Source organism: Maylandia zebra, linkage group LG3 (genome assembly GCF_041146795.1).
Source record: "Maylandia zebra isolate NMK-2024a linkage group LG3, Mzebra_GT3a, whole genome shotgun sequence".
Classification (NCBI taxonomy): Eukaryota; Metazoa; Chordata; class Actinopteri; order Cichliformes; family Cichlidae; genus Maylandia; species Maylandia zebra.
In genome coordinates, this window is record NC_135169.1 from 48,797,406 (window position 1) to 48,819,869 (window position 22,464).

At 40.0% G+C, this 22,464-nt stretch overlaps 1 long non-coding RNA gene across 1 annotated transcript; it reads right to left on the minus strand.

Annotated features, from left to right (window-relative positions):
• Positions 1–6,703: 6,703 nt before the first annotated feature.
• LOC143416565 (uncharacterized) lies at positions 6,704–7,773 on the minus strand. The gene is made up of 3 exons (XR_013096959.1): positions 7,339–7,773; positions 7,142–7,253; positions 6,704–7,061 (listed from the first exon to the last, which is right to left on the minus strand). It is a non-coding gene; the product is annotated as an uncharacterized LOC143416565 (long non-coding RNA).
• Positions 7,774–22,464: the final 14,691 nt, after the last annotated feature.

Here is a 22,464-nt window from a genome sequence, read left to right on the forward strand (position 1 = left end):
ACAGCCATATTTCGCACATGACTATGAAAGGCGGAAGAGGAAGTAGTTCCTTCCAATTGTAGACAATCCGAATGAAATAGGTTATTTCCACTGTGTTCCTGTTAATGATAAACTACAAATTTACCCTAAGTTACTAAAATATCCATATTTTAATGTGAGAATCAATTCTAGAACATAAATGACTGGTATCGGAGGAATTGATATTTCAGTATCGATCCGCACATCACTAGTCTCCAGCCAGATCAAAAACTGGCGTCGCTTTCCCTCTGTGCATATCAATCGGTAAGCGTTAATCTTCCTGTCTAACTACATTTTTGCATTTTCCTTTTGACCATTCTGTCAATCCTTTGATTTCAAAAAATATCACAATGGTTTGTAACACGTACAATACACTTTTTAAAAAAATATCTAAAAACTCTAGTTTAACTCCCGTGACAGTTTATACATTACATGTCTACATCACCTATCATGGCCTCATCAGGTATCTCATATCATCTTGTTATTGTTATGTTATGCTCCTTTGATATTTCACTAGTTTGCGTGTTTAAAACTATTTTTGTTTTTCTTTATATTTAGACTCTGATTTAAGCCAGATGTGTTAACCTGATCCCTGCGGAACACCAGCTCTGCTTGGATTTTGACCCCGAGTGACCACATGTTGTTTCCAGCCTGATTTTGCCTGAAATGCTGCGAGTCTCGTTCGAAAGATTGCGCCCAAGACAAACTCCGCCTCTGAGGCGTGCCTACTTTCATCAGTGAGATATCAGAGCCGGGCTCCACATATCCAATCAGGAGCACGACCAAGACAGCTTTTGAGATTTTGCAAACTCTCCAGAAATATACAAGTCCTTACCAACTGCTCTGCAACCCAGTGTTTGTGGTCCCCTCACCAACATCGCTTTTGAGATATTTTTCATGAACCACCAAAAGACCCATTTTAACCACCAGTACAGAAGACTGCATTTGGATCTGAGGGCAGCAGCGGGGACAAATGATTGTGAAGAAGCGACGGACATTTCATGGCTGGTCTTAGATCATTGTGAGTTATTGTGTCTTATGGTGAAAAGTACATAGTTTTGCAAGTGGAATACAAGCACTGTGGAAAAAGTAAACGTGTGTAAGTTCTCTAAAACTGTTTTGTGAACGCTTTGCTCCCTACGTTATGCTTTGAAAATGTGATATATGTAATGTGATCGTCAAAGAACATGATTTTTTTTTCTTTTTTTTAAAACTTTTATTCGTATGCTTTTAAAACTATGTCAGATTATAACATACAAATAAGTTTTTAAGATGATGTTTTTCTTGCACCATGTGTAATTTTTATAGACACCTTCTTCATCAAAATCGGACCTGTTGCCGATTGGCTGTGTCGGACCCACCGGGCCCGCCCCCGTGATATGTGATTGGTAGCCGCTGAAGGTAGGCGAGTTGCTCTCGGGCGCAAAGTTTCGAAAAGAGATAGGCAGCATTTTGCTAGTAGTGATGGGATGCTCTTTTTAGAGAACAGCTCTTTAGGCTCACCTCACTAAAAAGAGCCGACTCTTTCGGCTCCGAACCGGATCTTCAGGTTGTTTTGTTGCTTTAATTAATTTATTATTAACAATAATATAAAATTATGCACAAAAAGAATTACTAATGTAAAAAAAGTGGTTATATTTATATATGTTTATATATAAATATATGTGGAGGCCCCTAGAGACAAAACACGTACAAACTCCAAAACACATTCCTAGAGTTAACTGAACTTCCAAAACAGAGCTACCTAGATCACTTAAATTACACAATTGAAAGCCTATGTGTATGGTTTGTGTATTTATACACAAGCACTCATATATATTCAAATAATTAAAAAATCAATGTTCATTTAAATGTTACTACCACACACCAAATCAGGTCGTTGGTACTTGCTGGCTTGTGTAGCCACTAGGTAACAAAAGCTCAACACTGCGCCTAGCATAGCATCCTGGAGCACTTCTGTTGTGTTTTGTACGTGCTTCCGAGTTCGTACGTGTTTTGAAGTTTGTACGCGCTTTGTCTCTAGGGGCCACCGTAAATATACTTTTATTTATTCACTCCACATCAAATGTAATAAATAAATCATATAATACAAAAACCAACTAGTCACAGTTCAACTTTTAACTATATAAATGTTCAGCTTTTTCCTTTTAAACAAATTTAAAGTGAAACAACACAAAAAACTGCAAACCACAACACAATTAAATACAAATGAAAATATGAAAACAAAAAGAAGATGCAAATCCTCTGGGTTAGGTGGGAGCCGCGGTGAGCTTATGCTTGGGGGTTGTTTGGGATCACGAGAGTTTGTGAATCAGACTCTGAATTTCCTAGTTTGATTCAAACAAATGCAAATAAAATGTAATAAACTTTTCCCTCGGGGCATGCAGCCTGTAACTGTCGCCATCCTCACTGTTACAAAAGCACAAGTTCAAAAAAGCACTTTTACTATGGTTTAACACATTTTCACACACAGCATGGGTCGAACAGATGGCATTTTTTGGCCATAAAAAAAGTAAAAACTTATTTTTTGGCTTGAAATGAGAAAATTGGTTTTGATGATAAAAAATGTATATTTTTGCTTGATCATATTTTTTGAAAAAATTTAAAATTAAAAAGTTATGAAATATCATAATTATATTAATATTATATTGTTTATTAATATCATATTTCTATGGCTACCCTATGTTTTATTACTTCCTTTATTATTTCCTAGGTCATAAATCATAAATCACTCGGGGTCTAATATCCGTCCTAATAAACTAGAACCAGAAGGGTAAAAGAAAGGTCTTGTTGTGGTGCTGTAAGAATATAACAAAAAAATCTGTACACATAAAACACATGCACACACATGCACATACAGTGACACTTTATACCTTCTCCAGAATACTATATATATACTATGGCCACACGTTTGCATCATGGTGCTGATCCAGAATCCTTCCTTTATTGTTTATAAGGGAATAAACAATAAAGGAAAGGACTCTAGGTAAGGGACTGGTCATGTTTTTGAGGTCTGGCCTCTTGGTTAATATTACTGATTATTGGTTTCAGTGTAGTTTTATTGTTGCTTTAATGTTTGGAGCTTCAATTTTTGTGTCTTAGCTTTAGGTTCCTGCCTTGGGTTTACTAATCTTGTGACACATCTCACTTCAGTGATATCTTGTTTTCCGTCAGTATTGCCTCCTGAGTGTATTGTGTTTATCTTGAGGTTTCTTGTCTCTGTGTTTTGTTAGTGCCTTTTGGATTGTTTCTTGATTCTGATAGTTTTTCAGGCATCTTGTTTTAGTTGTGACTTCCTGGTTGTCTGGCTGTCTTCAGTGTTTTTTAACCTACATCTCCTTCCCCTCCTGTGTCTCATCTTCAATCAGTTTCCTGTGTATAAATAGTCCTGTCACCTCTTTGTCACATTCGCTGTATTGTTCTGTGTATGCTGGGTTTCACTTACTCATTCAACAAAACACTGAATGGTAACATTAACCAAGTCTGCTCCAAGTGAAATAAGAGATTCCTCTTTCTGGAATCACTGAAAGAAATGCCCATCTGTTTTATAATTTCTGGTGATTTACGTCTTTTGTATTGTCTTTGCTGATCTTTTGTCTCAAATAAAACAATAAAAACACAAATAAGGTAAAATTAGGTTTAAAATGTACAGAAAACATCAGTTAAAGTAGAAATACTATGTTATTTAGTGCCTTCACCAATGAACCAAGTTGCAAATTACATCCGTGTTTGTCTGGACTCATTAATATATCAGTTAGTTACATGGAGCTGCCTGAATGTCCAGTGTAGTTTGGTTTAGAAATTACCCCTTGACATTTATTTGGCTTAAACGATGATCATTGAATATTATTGGTAGTAAATGTGATATATCACATTTAAAATATTGACTACCTTAAAATAATTTCTCACCTGTGGACTGTTAGTCTGCTAAGTTGTGTCTGTTCAACTTCTTGCTCTGTTCTTGTTGAAGTGTTGGCTTCATTTTTCATGTGTGAAGAGGATGAACACAGCAGTGGAGGGTGGACACTTTCCAAATCGAAGCTATGTGACCATCAGACAAGCACTTCAGTGTCACAACAGCAACATAAGTACTGCAGCAGAAAACTGTAGCACTGAAGCACAAACATTTCATTGTTTGTCCCACTTGAGGCATTAATTTGAAAACACCTATTAGCCACTTGAACTTTCAAAATGACCCCACTTTTCCAAGATTCCAGTTCAGCCAAGAAAACAACTGTTTCATCACAGAATTTCATGTTTGGCTCTTGATTTTGACAAACAGCAAGCCAAACATATTAAGCTAACATTTTATTTTTGATATTATTCTGATTAGTATACTTGAATAAGTATATATCATAGACTGGTCATGAAATATTTATACTGTAACAAAAACTAGACTCTGTGTTCTTTCAGCCTGCTAGCTTCGCTAACAAATTGACTGTTGGTGTTCCAGCTCTGACTTACAGCCAATAACACTTGACTCAGTCATGTCATGGTTGCAGAGCTCGACACAGTAAGCTGCTCTGCTAGCTACCTTGTTGAAATGTTGAAAGTCAAGTTAAACAAAAGAAACCATTCTTAGTGGTTACATTATCCATTAGCCTCTTCCCACAGTAAAGCCTAGAATAGTGGCAGTTATGTGGCTTTATAGGGAGTGCAGAATTATTAGGCAAGTTGTATTTTTGAGGAATAATTTTATTATTGAACAACAACCATGTTCTCAATGAACCCAAAAAACTCATTAATATCAAAGTTGAATGTCTTTGGAAGTAGTTTTTAGTTTGTTTTTAGTTTTAGCTATTTTAGGGGGATATCTGTGTGTGCAGGTGTTTATTACTGTGCATAGTTATTAGGCAACTTAACAAAAAACAAATATATACCCATTTCAATTATTTATTTTTACCAGTGAAACCAATATAACATCTCCACATTCACAAATATACATTTCTGACATTCAAAAACAAAACAAAAACAAATCAGCGACCAATATAGCCACCTTTCTTTGCAAGGACACTCAAAAGCCTGCCATCCATGGATTCTGTCAGTGTTTTGATCTGTTCACCATCAACATTGCGTGCAGCAGCCTCCCAGACACTGTTCAGAGAGGTGTACTGTTTTCCCTCCTTGTAAATCTCACATTTGATGATGGACCACAGGTTCTCAATGGGATTCAGATCAGGGCCCTGTTTCAGGAAGCCGGTTTAGAAAACTCAGAGTGAAAAACGATACTCAGGGTTGAGTAACCCCGAACTGTCCAACTCAGAATATTCGGTTTCAGAAAGGCTGATAACAATTAGTTCAATCAACGCGGAGTTGCTTTAACCCCAAGTTAAGCACGCGCACGAGGATACATAAAGCCCTGATAAGCGGAGCACAGATTAAGCGAGTCACCATGGAGACGGAGGGAAAGAAGGCGCGGTCAATGTATTTTACAGCGCTTGAGGCCGAAATTCTGATGGCAGCATATGCTGATAACATGCAAATTCCGCGGAAAAAAGTAACACAGCCTCAGCTGCGAAAGAAAGGAAGCATGCATGGCAAAACATAGCCGACAGAGTCAATGCGTGAGTGTTAATTTAAACATTGATCTAGGGATTTCCACCCATTTAACACGTTATTTTATTATATTTTATTTGTTATTTTATACATTTTATTTTGTGACGTGATGTGAGCGCAGGTGCAACCCAACAGGCCCCAAACGTTCCTGGCAGCAAGTAAAAATGAAATATAAAAATATAGTCCAAACAGGTAAGGTGTAATTGTATTATGAGCCATAGTGCTTGGTCTGTTTGTCCGATGTAAATCAATTGCAGTTAGAGGCTACATTAATTTTCTGTCTGTAAGCACTTATTGAAATTATCTGAGCACATTACAAGTACATATTTGCTTACTCTGTATGCTCAAATGTGGCCCGTTATAGCCAACAGAAAAAAAGCGGAGGCCCGAAAAACAGGTGGGGGTCCTCCACCACCACCACTCACAGAGGCTGAGCAGTTGGCCCTCAGCCAAAACAGTGGGCGCCCTGTGGCCGAAGGCATCTCTGCGGGGACATCCTCTGAGTCAATAACCCCGCAAGACACAAGTGCCTACATAGGGGGTAAATTCAAAATAATACATGATGTGCATACATCCTTTCTTCACAGTCACCTTTGCAGTGCGACTCATTCATTTGATAAACTCTTTACCATAATGGATTATTTTGTAGTGAAGTTATTTTCCTACTGATTTTGCCTTCCCTCAGTCTTGGTTGTCTTTGAGAGCATAATGACAATGAAGTGTAAGCTGAGTGCTATATGTTTGTTAATTGCCATTTGGTCCCTTGTAAGTTATAAGTGACCTGTATAAACCTCATATTCTATCAGTTGATGGTGGTGGTGTACTGCATCTGGTGCAGCCTCCTGTTGAGCCAGACCAACATGCAGTTGTGAGTAATACTCCACAGATTATATGAGTTTACAGTAGAACAGCAATGTTGTTTATTTCTTTACTACAGGAAAATAATGAAGAAACATTGACAGCTGTTACAGAGGAGGAAGCAACAGAGACACTTTATGAGGTTTACATCTTTTAATACTTTGTGTACAGGAAACACAGGTGACCAATAAAGCCAGTTGAACAAAAAACCTGTTTATTCTTCTTTCAACATGTTGAGGTGATGGGTCAAAGGAAATGATTGTGACATATGGTGTCTCTGACTGCGCTTCCATCTTGTATGTCCGTGGGAGGGTCAGGATGTTCATGGTTTGGATCACTGCTGATGTTTGGTTCAGAAGGACAGTGTTCTCCTCTAATTGTGGCAATGTTGTGAAGAATCACACATGCCACAATAATGTCACATGCCCTTTCTGGGGTGACCCTGAGTCTTTGCAGGCACTGGAACCGGGCCTTAAGCATTCCGATAGTCATTTCAATTCTGGCTCTTGTCCTGCAATGAGCCAGGTTATATCGCTGCTGTGGGCCCGGTTCAGGGTCAGGGTAAGGGGTGAGCAAATAGGGTAAACATGGATACCCCCTATCACCAAGCAAGTAGCCAGTGAACTCTCCTAAGACAGAAGGATACACTTCAGTTCAAATGTCCCTGAAGCAATTGGTCTTTATATATTTTAAAGTATTCTCAACTCACCATGTCCAAATTTTGTGCTCAGTGTACATTCACGGAATATTTGTGAGTCATGGACAGAGCCTGGCCACTTGGCTTCCACATTTGTGATAATGTTGGCAGCATCATATATGATCTTCACAGTGCAGAGAACACAAATTAGCATCCATTACTATAATGAAATAATTTGTTAGTTTGAAATGCTACAGGGAACTATGTACCTGTACATTAATGCTGTGGAAAGACTTCCTGTTCACATAGTCTCCTTCATTTACTGAAGGAGCAATGATTGGAATGTGAGTGCCATCTGTACACGCCTGGGAACCCTGAAAATAAATGTAGAATTTAAGTAGTAGTCCAAGTATCACCACATCATACATTACGTTTTGGTCACCTTGATACCTGCAATTTTGTGGCATCCCTCTTTGATGAATCTTGTGGGTCTATGACCGGGGAACACCACAGACGAGTACAGGAGACGTTTCAGTGCAACTGTAACATTCCTGACTGCCCGACAGACGGTAGCCTTGGAAACGTGCTCAGCGTCACCAATATTATACAGAAAGCTCCCGTTTGCAAAAAACCGAAGTGCAATACAAATAATATGTACAGAACTGAGAGAATGTCCGCGATGTGTCACATGCGTAATATATGGCCTGAGGATGTTATTCAAATAAATTATAGATTGTGCTGAAAAACGGTAACGTTCGCACAGAAACTCATCAGGAAATGATAAAATGTCCAAACGTGCTCTGATCACTCTCTCCCGGCGGAGAGCTCTGCAGAGAATTTGGGCTTAACGATCTACTGGCTCTTCAAGGACGGGGCACGCCATGTCTGACACTTCCTACTGTCAGGTTTCCGACAAAGGGGCGGAGACAGTCAGGGTTAGTTGTAGTAAACCTGCTAGGGAGCAGGTTAGCTTCACGGCGTGTGTCGTCATAGTGACTCACTCAGAATTAATCTAAACTCGCTTTGTGAAACCGAAAAACCAGAGTTTTCGTTAACTCAGGGTATACTTACTCAGTTTTTCCACTAAACCGGCTTCCTGAAACAGGGCCCAGGTGAACAAGGTGGCCATGTCATTAGTTTTTCTTCTTTTATACCCTTTCTTGCCAGCCACGCTGTGGAGTACTTGGACGCGTGTGATGGAGCATTGTCCTGCATGAAAATCATGTTTTTCTTGAAGGATGCAGACTTCTTCCTGTACCACTGCTTGAAGAAGGTGTCTTCCAGAAACTGGCAGTAGGACTGGGAGTTGAGCTTGACTCCATCCTCAACCCGAAAAGGCCCCACAAGCTCATCTTTGATGATACCAGCCCAAACCAGTACTCCACCTCCACCTTGCTGGCGTCTGAGTCGGACTGGAGCTCTCTGCCCTTTACCAATCCAGCCACGGGCCCATCCATCTGGCCCATCAAGACTCACTCTCATTTCATCAGTCCATAAAACCTTAGAAAAATCAGTCTCAAGATATTTCTTGGCCCAGTCTTGACGTTTCAGCTTGTGTGTCTTGTTCAGTGGTGGTCGTCTTTCAGCCTTTCTTACCTTGGCCATGTCTCTGAGTATTGCACACCTTGTGCTTTTGGGCACTCCGGTGATGTTGCAGCTCTGAAATATGGCCAAACTGGTGGCAAGTGGCATCTTGGCAGCTGCACGCTTGACTTTTCTCAGTTCATGGGCAGTTATTTTGCGCCTTGGTTTTTCCACACGCTTCTTGCGACCCTGTTGACTATTTTGAATGAAACGCTTGATTGTTCGATGATCACGCTTCAGAAGCTTTGCAATTTTGAGACTGCTGCATCCCTCTGCAAGATATCTCACTATTTTTGACTTTTCTGAGCCTGTCAAGTCCTTCTTTTGACCCATTTTGCCAAAGGAAAGGACGTTGCCTAATAATTATGCACACCTGATATAGGGTGTTGATGTCATTAGACCACACCCCTTCTCATTACAGCGATGCACATCACCTAATATGCTTAATTGGTAGTAGGCTTTCGAGCCTATACAGCTTGGAGTAAGACAACATGCATGAAGAGGATGATGTGGACAAAATACTCATTTGCCTAATAATTCTGCACTCCCTATATTTAATAGTTATTATCTGCTCCACTCACTACACTCTTGTGTCTTTTCTCCTCTGTCAACTTTCACAAACATAACTCCTCTTCACTTTCACCTGAACGACTTTGTTGTTCTCATTAGGTTTGCTTAAAGAGAATCATACGTACCACTTGTAATAGGAGTGAGAGTCGTAAGATCTAACATACTGTGGAGTTTATAATGCACTTTTCTACCTTTACTTAGGGCAATTTTTAGGCTACCAAATTCATCCATTCAAACTACAGCGCCATGCGTCTGTTTGAAAAGTATGTCTAACAAAAAAAGTTTGTATATTATGTTCCAAAAACATTGTCATACATGTGTGATTTGAAACTAAATTTGATATTATTTTTGTCTTACTTTTGTATGATTAATTAGGAGGAGGCTTCAAGATAAGTTCACTAGACATTTTGCCTCCTACTGAACTGTTATTTATTATCTTTGACATTTTTTGTGTATTTTTACATTGTGCAAATTAATAAGTTTAAAACTGAAGTTAAATGAGTTACACAATTGCAAACCTAATCTTTATCTCAGAAAATTATATCTTCTTGCGGGATCTTGAAAATAGTAGAAATCATGAATTTTCAAGATGGCTGATCTGTTGACAACTGTTTATAACTTGTACAGTTCATATTTGTATTTCTGTATAGTTTTCATATTTATATCCTGTACATAGCTTTTACACTTACTACAGCCTGTACATACTTATAATTATAGGATATTCATAACACACCTTCATACCGTGTACATTGTAACATACCCATAATAGACCCATATTTTGTACCCTCATACCTATAATAGACCCATTTTGTAATATATCTATATTATTGCTAAGCACTGAGTTGAATTCTATTCTATTCTAATGTGCCATGGACAGCTCACCAATCTGTCCCAGGCAGTCCTTCCCACTTATGTAATTTCATGATGCAATATGTTGTTGTATGCATACATCTGGATAGACAGATCTGGCTGAAAACCTTATGTATTTAATATTATATATGTGCTGCTTGATTTCTTGATATGACAGTGCATTATTACCTCTTATCTCCACACACAAGGGTACCAGCCTGTGCACGCTATCCACACTAACACGCACACGTAAATGTTTTCATCCCTTTTCTTTGTCCCACCTTTCCTCTGACAACAATTAAGACATTTGCCTTGCACAGTAAACAAATCACACACAATTAGCGTTGTTACAGCAGGGTGCAGCAGGATGGTGTGTGTGTATGCGTGTGTGGGGGAGGGGGGGGGTTACAGGGATGCTTTTGTGTCTGTGTAGCTCTCCTGAAAATAAAAGCCCAGGGGAAGGGTGAGTTTGACTGAGTGGGAGTTGTGGGTAGGAAGGCCGGTGGAAAGTGGCCAAGCTCTGTGGGGAAATCTGACAAATGGAAATGTGAGAATTCCCAAAGCAAAAATTGACATCAAGCACTGGCAGAATAAAGCTGCTCCAATGTGTTTATTGCTGCAGTGAAGAGTTTTTAACAATGTTTTACACTGATGGAGCTGGAGGACATTTATCGTTATATGGCAATAGAACTTATTCTTATTGTAGAATTATATGGTGCTGTTGTGACCTAAACACTGTGTTACAGGCCTTTTATCATTACAAATGATTTGGCAATAACAATACAGAATAGTCTGAAAGAAGGGTTGTATTCCCCTACGACTGTATCGTTTTTCTAACAAGGTACCAGTTGAAAAGGTTTATTAGTGGAAGCTTAGCCCTAATTAATTGTTGATAAATCACCTACTATCCCTTCAATATCCATTAAAATCATTTGTAAGCTATCGGTGTTAAAGGGATACCATGAGACTAATAAATGGGTTAGGCCTTTTCTTCTGTGTTTCATGTGTATTTATTTTTAATAAGGGCTAAAAATCAAAGTCTAATCCCACCCACGTGACGCCAATGCAGAAGTGCCTTAAACTTCTTTCCAATGGCTTCTCTGGTTGTAAAAAGACATCAGGCTGGATTGAAGCTTTTGGGGGAAAATGCCCCTTTATGCCCAATTACTCTATGAGAGAAACCCAACAATCATATAACCCCATATGAGCAAGCACTTTGGTGATAGTGGAAAGGGAAAACTCACCTTTTCCTTAGATGTAGTCTGTGAAGGATTGCCACAATGTCGACTCAACATGTGGCATTTAAGGACTGGCTAGGCCCTGTAGATATGAATAACATTATTTTTTAATGGAAAATGTATTTAATTTTTCCACATAAAAAGACTGTAAAATTATAGTCACAAATGTAACATAATTACACAAATAGGCAGTGTTTATTTGTTTTAAATGTGAAATTCTAGTTTAATGCTGCAAATACATGTCTTAAATTTATTTAGATTCCCCCCATCCTGCAACATAAAACCCTAAAGAGACGCAGCCTTCTCTAAATCCACTAAACTGTTTACTGAATGTCCAAACTCATCCTAAGTTGGTCCAGCGTTTTGTTATCAGAATGAAACCCACATTGTTCCTCCTGAATTTGAGTCTAACATGAGGGTGTTATGGACCCAGTACAACATACACACACACACACACACACACACACACACATGCAAAGCCTGTGTTTGCATTGAAGTGAAGGTTTATTTTTCAGTCTGATTGTACCACAAAAATCAGGTTCACTATACCTTTCCAGCCTATCCGGGACCTGTGAGCTCTGGCATTATTTGCACAAGCTGCTGGGCTGGGGTGTGGGCAGGATGCAAACAGCCCAGTCCACTATAGCCTAGCGCAGGGGTGTTGAACTAAAGGTATCAAGGGCCGGTGTCCTGCAGGTTTTAGATACCCTAGGTCAACACACCTGAATCAAATGATTAGTTCATTACTAGGCCTCTGGAACTTCAAGACATGTTGAGGAGGTAATTAAACCATTAAAAATCAGCTGTGCTGGATCAAGGACACATCTAAAACCTGCAGGACACCCGCCCTTGAGGCCTGGATTTTCCCATCCCTGACCTAGCGTATACCTGCTTGGACCTTACTGTATGTCCCTCCTTCCTGCACTCTTGTTGCAGTGTTTGTGTGGCCTCCTTTGACTCAGGAGCAGCGCCTGTGTTCGCCAGACCCTGGGAAGGAAGATCAAAGAAAAAAGGAGTTACTGGGCCCCAGTGCCGGGGTGGAGCTTAGGACTCCTCCCTGGAGCTAGGACCGGCCAGCTTGATCAGCTGACCAGGAGCCCAGGCCTCTTCCGACTGTGCCACTTGGTGATCCTCAGTGGTCGAAGACCTCTAACTCATCAGCTGCGCCTTTTCCCTCCATGACTTGGGCTGAAACCACCTTGCTGCACATGCTGGAGACTTTGTTCAAATGTGAAGGGCTGATCCTCTGCTGTCACTTTGCTGCCATGGAACTGTCGCTAGTGATCCTCAGAGGAGCCGGTACACAATGGCTCTGGACACATGATGGAAACTTCCCCTCAAAGTTGGCAGCAAGCAGCCGTTTGGGCCTCACCCAACAACAGCAGTAACAACTGTAGAAACCATTCCACTGTAGGCCAGTTGGCACACTTCTGCTGTGTCCTGGACATGTTGAAAAAGTCTTCCGTCTCCATGCAGTGCAGCGTTACCGACAGATGTCTCAGAGTGACCTACCAGCTGATCTAGGACCTGTCACCTCTGCCATAATTTGCAGCCTGTGGCTTTCAAGCGTCTTCCTGGGTTTCAACACTATAATATCAGGGTGTTATGGACCCAGTACAACATACACTCACACATAGCCTGTGTTTGCAGAGTAGTGATAGTTTATTTTTCAGTGTGATTGCACTACAAAAACTCATGCTTGTGCTCTTGCTCTTGTCATGAGACAGCTTTCCAGCTGTTATGTCTCCAGCTCAGTTCCTCTACTTCCTCCAGGTCCTGGCGTTAAGAAATAGGGAGAGCATGATTAGGGAATTGGTCCCAGCTGTCTTGCCAGCCTGCCTCGCACTGCACCAAACCCACTGCACCACCCCTCCTCTGCAGCCGAGGCGCAGAGTACAGCCCTCAACTCTGAGGTTCAGTTAAAGGATGAAATCTCCTTTCTGGTATCCTGGTATCGACTTTCTTAAAAATAGGAACTACCACCCTAGTCTGCCAATCCAAAGGCACCACCCCAGATCTTCATGTGATGTTAAATAGGTGTGTCAGCGAAGACAGCCCTAACAACCTCAGTTACCTTGCCCCCAGTGATGGGAGTTCCTTAAAGTATTCCCTCCACCATCCAACGATATCTACCATTGAAGTCGCAATCTTTTTTCATGGCCTCACCAAACTCCTGCCACAGCTGATTTTTTGCTTCACCTGATCCAACTCACCACCAGCTCGCTCACAACTCAGCTCCTCACTCTACTTGAATGCTAGAACATACAACCACAGATCAATTGTAATGATTATGAAATTAATATTCAGCTTGTGGCCTACAGTGTCCTGGTGCCACGTGCACTTATGGACAGCCTTATGTTTTAACATGGTGTTTGTTATGGATAAAGTGTGGTTTCCACAGATGTCCAAACGCAAACACCACTTGGGTCCAGATGAGGCAGACTGTTCTTTGCCATCACATCACTTTGGGTTACACCGTTGTTCCCCACTTAAGTGCTGAAGTCTCCCAGCAGCATGTGGTCAACAAGTAGAGTACCCTCGAGCATTCACCCAGCTACTCCAAGAACACTGTTATTAAGTGAGATTTTAATTAAACTTCCAAGCCATTTGTCTGAAGTGAAGGGAAGTCTGACCCTTTTCAAACATTTGTCTCTTTTGGCTCAGCTCCCTTGCAGCCTTCTATTTTAGGCTAATTTAGCAAATATGAATGGTTTGTATGTTGGGCACCATTTTTTTCTAATTCAGTGCTTTTATAAAAGGCTTATTTGTCTGCACAGAGCACTCAAGGCACTTTATACAATATGCCCCAGGCCCCTCATACATGGGGTTTAAGGCCTAGATAAAAAGTGACAAGCAAAGTTATCAAATTTCTGCGTGACTCAGAAATTTGATAACTTGCTCTGTATTATTTAGAGCAAGGTTATATGTACCTTGCTCTAAATAATTTTTAAGTTTTAATATTGGTATAAGTCTTCAAACCAGTCAGATTCCATTAGTCATACAGTTCTGTTAATAAGAGGAACATATACTGTCCTCATAGATAGCGCCACTCTGATTAGTCCATCATCCTTGAAGGTTTAATGTAGGTCAGTGTGATTGCTCGGAGAATTACACCATCCTGTGATGGAGCTTTGCACATCATTCATCAGAACTCAGCTTCAGCATAACAGCATAACACAGCATTTCTCAAATGGGTCAGCACAGGGGAAAAAGGAAAAACTGTATGTTAAATAGTGCCTGAAAACTTCATTATCCGACATGAGAAACACCCTGCACACACATTTTCACAGAGTTCTAATCAGTCAATCTTGCAAGTAGATTTTCCACCTGTTATACTTATTATCTGTTAACGTTTCACCCTAAAATCGTGCTTTTGCTGTTTGTTGTTTGCTGCTGAGGTTTCTGCAATAATGTACGACTTGGTGTATTCAGTGTGAGTATAAAAAGTACAGCCCAAGATGTAAACGCGACTATGCATGGCTGCATTAACATGAAAACACTCATGTATATTCATCTAGTACAAACGTTCCTGTTCATGCACTAGTGGCGCCAACGACCATGGAGGCATTCGATCCACAAGGTAGGCTGAGTTATCAACCTCGCTGCTTTTAATCTATGATGACAGAGTGTGACTGCACGAGGTGGAGGGGGGGACACAGTCCTGTGTGGTCCTTAATAGATGGTCACGCCTTTTAGACCATGCAAGATGAGATATGAAATACTTAGTGGGTGACTGCTGCTGTGTGAGTGTGTGGAAAAAGGTGTGTGTGTGAGTATATTTGCATTTATATGTGCTTTATGTTCCCTGAACTGAGATAATTACTTCTCAGGAGTTCAGTAAGATCAATTGCCCTGTGCTTCATTAAAATGAGATCCCTTTAAAATGGAAGTTTGACATTCACCGCATCAAAATGTGTGTTTGTGCTATAGGGACTAGCAATGTTTAAATGTTAATGTAGACATTTTGGTAATTGTCTACTTTTTAAAGCATCCACTTTATCTGTTTTTGATTTCAGCTGAATGAATTTAACATTAAGGCTGCACTAATCACTTTTTGTAAAAGTTACATTCAAGTCAGAAAACTGGCTATAGCATGAAAAGTGTTACATCTAGTGACCGATTGTTAAAGAGTTCCCTAAACTCTGCAGTTTGCTTTGCTTTCATGGCACAAACAGCAAATTTTTAAGGTTTAAGAAAAATAGTAAGGAGGTTCTGATTCCTGTCTTTTTTTCTCCTTTCATGTCATCTTATTAAATGAAATCCATTTAAAATGACAGAAGGCAAAATCATTACAGAACTGCAGCCAAATCAAAGAAGAACAGGACTCTATGGTAAGGTCTGCATCAGATTGCTAAGGGCTGGACTACTGTAATTTGTTATTATCAGGATGTCCTGAAAACTCCTTGAAGAGCCTTCAGCTAATCCAAAGTGCTGGAGCACCTATATTGGCTTCTCTTCATTGGCTCCCTGTTAAATCCAGAATCCTTCTCATCCCAAACAAGGTCTTAAATTACCAGGCCCCATCATATAGTACTATATCACCCCATTAGAGCACTTTGCTCTCAGACTGCAGGCTTTTTGTGGTCCCTAGAGTTTTTAAAATTAGAATGGGAGGCACAGCCTTCAGCTTCTAGGCATCTTTTCCATGGAAGCAGCTCCTAGCCTGGATTCTGTATACAGACATCCTCTCTACTTTTAAGGTTAGGCTCAAAACTTTCCTTTTTGATAAAGCATATAGTTAGGATCGGATCAAATGGCATGAATCCTCCCTTTATCCTCGCTCTCGCGGCTGCTAGGGGCTTCCCATGATGCACTGAGTGTTTCTTTTCCACTGTCTATTGTATATTTACCACTCTGTATTTAATCGTTCATTCATTATTTCTCTGGCTCTCTTTCACAGCTTGTCCTCGTCCTGTCTTACTGCTCTTGCCCAAACAGGTGGCAGCAGATGGTTGCCCCTCCCAGAGACATGTTCTACCTGTTAAAAGGTAGTTTTTCCTTCCCAGTGTTGCCCAAACGCTTTCTCAGAGGAGGTCATAAGATTGTTGGCCGCTCTGTTTTCTTTTTATTATTGAGTCTTTACGACATAAAACACCTTGAGGCAACTGTAGTTGTTGATTTAACACCACATAAATAAAAACTGATGATAATGATAACTGAAACAACTCAAAAATGAGCAAAATGCTGATGAGTATTTAATTATGGCTCATCAACTTAAGTCAAATTAGTGATATTACTATGATATTCAAAACTAAAGAGCTCTGCTGCAAACAGAATGTAGTTACTTGATAAAGACTTGAATATGTTTCTTTTAGGGGACAGAAACCTGCATCTTAACAGAAAGATGCAGGCTTTAGTGACCCGTGAGCAGCATCACTGTTGAAAAGGTGATCTTAGTTGATTATTTACATGTCAGCATCTTTCTGGTGTTACTGATGTCTGGGAATAAATGGAGAGAGTGCTGTTATTCTAAATGAGGACAACACCAAAAATGAGATCTGAGATCGGCTGCCTGAGTGGCAGAACGGGAGCACACAGTTTGAATATTTGATGGTTTTGAGGGCAGGAGGTGCATCAGCATTACATCAAACACATTTTTTACATTATCACAGTACCAAACAGATTCTGGGTACACGACACTCCCTTCTCTGACTTTTCTAGTTTCACTTTTTCTACACCCGCCTTGAAAATCCACAAGCTTTTTCACAAGTCAAAGCCCTAGTGGGCAAAGTTGAATAACTGCCTCTGAGCAAGTATTGCAGGACAGCTATGGGAGGGGCTCAGAATCAAGGATTTTCCAGTATCTTCCAATGTATTTATTAGCAACTATTTTTACTTATTTAGTCATTTTAACAAAATAATTCAGAAGACAACATTGTAAATAATACATGCCTGGATAATGATGAATAATTTACTTAGCATTAATAATATATTTCAGCATGAAAACCTTACCTCAGTGTGATGTGTTACGAATTCACTGATCATAACAAAAGTCGTGTTGTCGAGTTGATGTGGCAGGACTTTGAATTAAAAATTTACTTGTGATCTAAGAAACAAACTTGTAGGCAGCCTTACTTTATTCACACGTGCACACACGCGCGCACACACACACATGGATAGGAGTGGGTAACACAGTGTGCCCCCTCCAAGACCTCTAATGTCAGTATACTGCCTGCAACTGCACCCCCTAAACTGGAGTGTAAGCTTAAATATTTCATAGTAGTGTGTGTGTGTGTGTGTGTGTGTGTGTGTGTGTGGGTGTGAGAGAGAGAGGGAGAGTAGGTAAGGCAGCAAGAATACAGATCACAGCCTGCAGATGACCTGACTCCATATGACAGGCCCAATATGAAAGCCAGTGAATGTGGAAATAAAATATGTGAATTGCAAATTTGAACTCACCTGGAGAAACTACACAAAAAGTTTTGTTTTTGAGTCCTAGTGAGTTACTCCACTCAGAACTTCCTTTACCACCATATATTAGAAACTTCCTATGGAACCCCAGCAGGAAATCTTTGTAAAAAAATATTATAGACACGGGGAAAACTAATAAATAAAGGAATATCTCTTTGCAGTTGTTTGCTTCACATACTAACAGTTCATACAATCTACTTTAAACCAAGTGACCACTGTTGGGTCCCTAATATTTTATTTGATCACTGGCTTGAGGCATGGTGGCCCTTTTTAGGATCCTCATTGTTATTCTCTCAGTTCAGATCACATAGTGAATACAAAGAGAAAAATAAAAAACATGCACTGATTTAAATTCAGACTGATGCACTTAATGACTGTTTTTTTTTCTTTCAGTTTAAGTTCAGTTTTGCCCCCTTGTACTTGTGCTTCTGTTATGGCCATTTGCCTGCTCCAGTGTGTCAAAACTTTATTTCCTGTATTTATATTTCATTTTCTTGACCAAAACTGCAACGAGGCAAATCTGGTGCGCTTACAAGAATGAGGTGGTTCATTTCCTGATTGTCCCTCAGACCGCTCAGGACCAGCACCCTTATAACTAAAGCTAAATTAGTACTGACTGTTATAAAAACTAAATTTAAAAAATATCTTGATGATCAAAGTTTCAAATGAGGGCAAAGTCTTCAGATCATCAACCAACAACTAATAACAGGCTAGTGGTAATTTGTGCTGTCTATAGGTCTGTAATGGCACAGCATTAAAACTGGCCTGACCTACTGCTGATACTCCAAAAAGCAGGCTATGTTTTCAGGAGTTACCCTGAATAGAATAGAATCGCTCTTTATAGTCAATGTACGATGACACAATTTTGGTACTTTCCTGTGGGTAAAATATAAATAGTAGATATAAATAGTAGACCGAATAGAATAAATAACAAACAGGATAAATATATACAATCAAGAGAGAAATATACAAAACAAGAGGAATCTAGAGAAATAAGAGAAAGGTGCACATTAGAGAACAAAATAGATGCAAAGTTCTTGAAAGTAGTGCAAAGAAAAGACTTGTTCTGAATAGAGTGTGAGTGGCCTGAGTGATGCGGGTTACTCAGACCATGGCTCAGATTGGTGAGGTGGGTGGGCAGGGGTGGGGTGTGGGTTGATAGTGTTTGTTGACAGTTTGAATGGACCAGGGGAAGAAGCTGTTTGTGAGTCTGGAGGTGTGAGACCTGAATGACCTGATACACTGACCAGAGAGCAGCGGGTCAAACAGGTGGGCAGGGTGCAAGGTCACCTGTGATGGCCTTGGTTTCCCTGAGACAGGAGGAGCTGACGGTGGCCTCCAGGGGTGGCAGAGGGCAGCCAATTATTTTTTTGGGCACAGCCTTCCTGTTCTCAGTCGTGGCCCCTGTGTACCAAATACCCAGGCAGTAGGGGAGCACGCTCTCCACTGAGGAGCAGTAGAAGGTGAGCAGCAGCTTCTGGTTCACGTTATTCTTCCTCAGGGCATGGAGGAAGTGCAGCTGTTGGGCCTTCTTTACCTGGGTGTTGGTGTTGTGGGTCCACACGTGGAGATGTGGGTGCCCAGAAACCTGAAGATGGAGACAGATTTCACCCAGTAATGAGAAGAGAGTGGACCTGTCTGTGTCTCCTGAAAACCATTATGAGTTCTTTTGTTTTAAGGATGTTCAGTTAGCAAGTCAGACTGGTTGAGACCGCTTAGCGAGGAAGCCTTTGATCCAGGAGCAGGTGGCAGGGAGGATCTGAAGGTGGCCAGTTTGCTGGTGAGGATTACCACCAAATTGTCATTGTGATTAAGGTGTTGAACTGAGCTGTAGTCCACAAAGAGCATCCTCATGTAGCTCACTCTTTCTCCAGGTTGCTCAGCGATCTGTGAAACTTATGATCATGCTATTAGTACCCTATTCATAGCTTACAAAATGTTGACCTTCTGTTCTCTTACCAACAAATAAATAGTCAACACACAGGCTATTGTGATTAGCACTGAAGGAGCAGTGTGCTGAATATGATAATTGGCTAGGTTTCATTATTTTTCAAGAATTCATTCTCAAATTCAAAACTGCCTTTTGCGTATCCATGTTTTTGTGAAGCTTGGCTGTTTTTATATGCAGTGTTGGGTAAGTTACTTTAAATTAGTAACTTAGTTACATTACTAGTTCTATCAAAAGTAACTCAGTTACTTCAAGTTACTCGTTACTTTCAAAGCAACTAGTTACTAGGGAAAGTAACTTTGGTTTTACTCAGAATTCTCTTGTTAATGTGTTGCTTCCGTAACTTTGCCAGTCTTCTTGCTTGCTTACTTGCCACAAGTGCACTGTGCCACCTACCAATAGAAAGGAAAAGATAATGTGCATATTTCCACGAGAGAAATCCCACGCCTGGATCGTCGTTGATCGCCGCATGATTCTAGCCTACGTCACAGCGTCACGTGCGCTTTTTACATCCAACACAAAAACTGCAGTCGTGGTGCTTTCGATTGTACTCAGAACTCAGAAATTCTGCCTTCTGAATAGGAAGATGTAGGTAACACCAGACTGCAGATGAGCTGCTTACAGGGCTGGACTGGGACAGAAAATTGGCACCATTTTTGCACCATTATAGGAAAAATCATAAAGCCTTTGAATGAAAACAAAAGCTGTTGTGACAGTGATGTACACAGTTTTCGTGGTATCAGTGTATCAATGTATCAATCTATCAATTGTTTGTTTTAAGATTCAGATAATTATTTTTTTAAAAAGCTAGACATTTTAAATGAGAATAAGAAAGAAAAGTATTTCCTTGTGCCCCCCTTTCCCTGTTAATGCCCTACCTGCCCCCCTGGCAACACTTTGCTAGATCAGCCCCTGCACAGTTACCAGCTGTCAGCTATGTAAAAAAGGATCCTGGTGTTATTTGTCTCTCAGAAACAGTTCATAACTTCCCTTCAACTCATTCATGTCACCTAAAAGGTAAACCTGTTTCTCCATCACCTTTTCAGCTCTGATGGTTCAGTAAGGACATCTCCTGGTTTCATCTTCATGTTTCCCTCTCACCAGATAACCAAACCATATCATGACCAGCAAGTTTACAGCTGTGGTTCCAGCAAACATTAGCTGATACTAGAAAGTAATATTAAATAAATTCTAACAACAGCTGATCAAGCTTAAACGTGCTGCTGTCATTTAGCGCGACATCCACTGATTTCCTCTTTCTGGCGCAAAGTGAGCGATAAACAAACAAGAGAGAAAAGCCGATCAGCTGATCATTGATCAGTTTCATGATTGAAGTAGAAACAGGAGAGGGAGAGGGGAGAATGAAAGAAGAAGAGGCAGCTGTGCTGCAAAGACACAGAATAACTCCAGCTTTGTGCCTTTTTCATTGTAGCTGAAGTCCGGGACAAAATGTGTTTCTTTTCACCTCAATACGAAACGCGTAATATTTTCTCTAAATACGAGACGATTCCGTTTTTTAGGGGACGGTTGGCAACTCTAATAATTAACCTTATGAACAAAATAAAGTTCAACATCAGTAACATCATAGCACCCACCCAGCTGTATAAAAACTCCGTCATGCTAGCTATAGCTATAGTATAACGAAAATAAACTACCCCTAAACTTGATTCATATCTGACCCAGATAGACTGCAGGTCATAACTTCTTACCTGAAGTTCAGTTCACCTGACACTCGGACCGGCGGCCGCCTCGGGTCTCTGCTCCTCCTGCCTCCCCTTTCCCTCATCCACCTGCTGGCCTCCACCACTTGCTAATGTAATGAATCTGTGGAAGCTCCATGATAGCCACCACACAAAGTAACAAATAACGACCCTATCTAAATCCCAGTAACTATTAACACGTTCCTGATTTTGGCATAATAACTAGTTACCGTGCTCGTTACTACAATAATAACCTAGTTAGTCCCAACACTGTTTATATGTGATGAAAACATGTGGGCAGTGACATACTTAAACCCAAGTAGCCTTTGATCCATATCCACTATTAAAACAATATAACAGAATGTGGAAAATACCAATAAGATTAAATAGAAGTTTAAAGTGATTTATTTTCAAGTAGTTGATGGACAGTGAAACTTTTTTCATTTCATTTTGTTTTTCAAACAAACACCTTTATGGGAGGAACATTCTGGTTCTATATAATCATGCAACACAATGATTGAAATTGTGATAAATAAAAGGAGCAACATTTTGATTTTTTTGTAAAACAATACGAAACTTTTTGCAATTATAAATGGAGAAAAAAACTCTGTTAAACTTTTTGAATAGAAGCAAAATTTTCCCAAGAATACCAAAAAGTTTGCAGCACTGCCAATATTTTCATAAAATATAAATCTTTTTTCACCCACAAAATTTCAAAAGAGACCTTGAAATGTGTTCAAATAAAAACTCCTTCAATTTAAAATACACGTAGACAGAATTTAAACAGTTGTGATGTGCCGGAGAATGCACAATCAGTAAAGAAAAACTAAATTCAAGAGAAAGCATTTTTCATCCTTACATCTAATATTTTCTCCCGCATTTCCTCCTAACCTCTTTAACTCCCAAACATAATTTGAAACACACGAGATTTTACTCCAAGGAGCCTCATATGTGGAATGTTTTTCTGGTTGATTTATGATTAAATATATTACAGTCTACAGTGAACAGAAGGAAATGTTAGTAATGAGAGTGAAATGTACAATTAGTTTTGCTTCTGTGCCTTCCTTAATTGCAATAAATTACAATGAAGTTAGA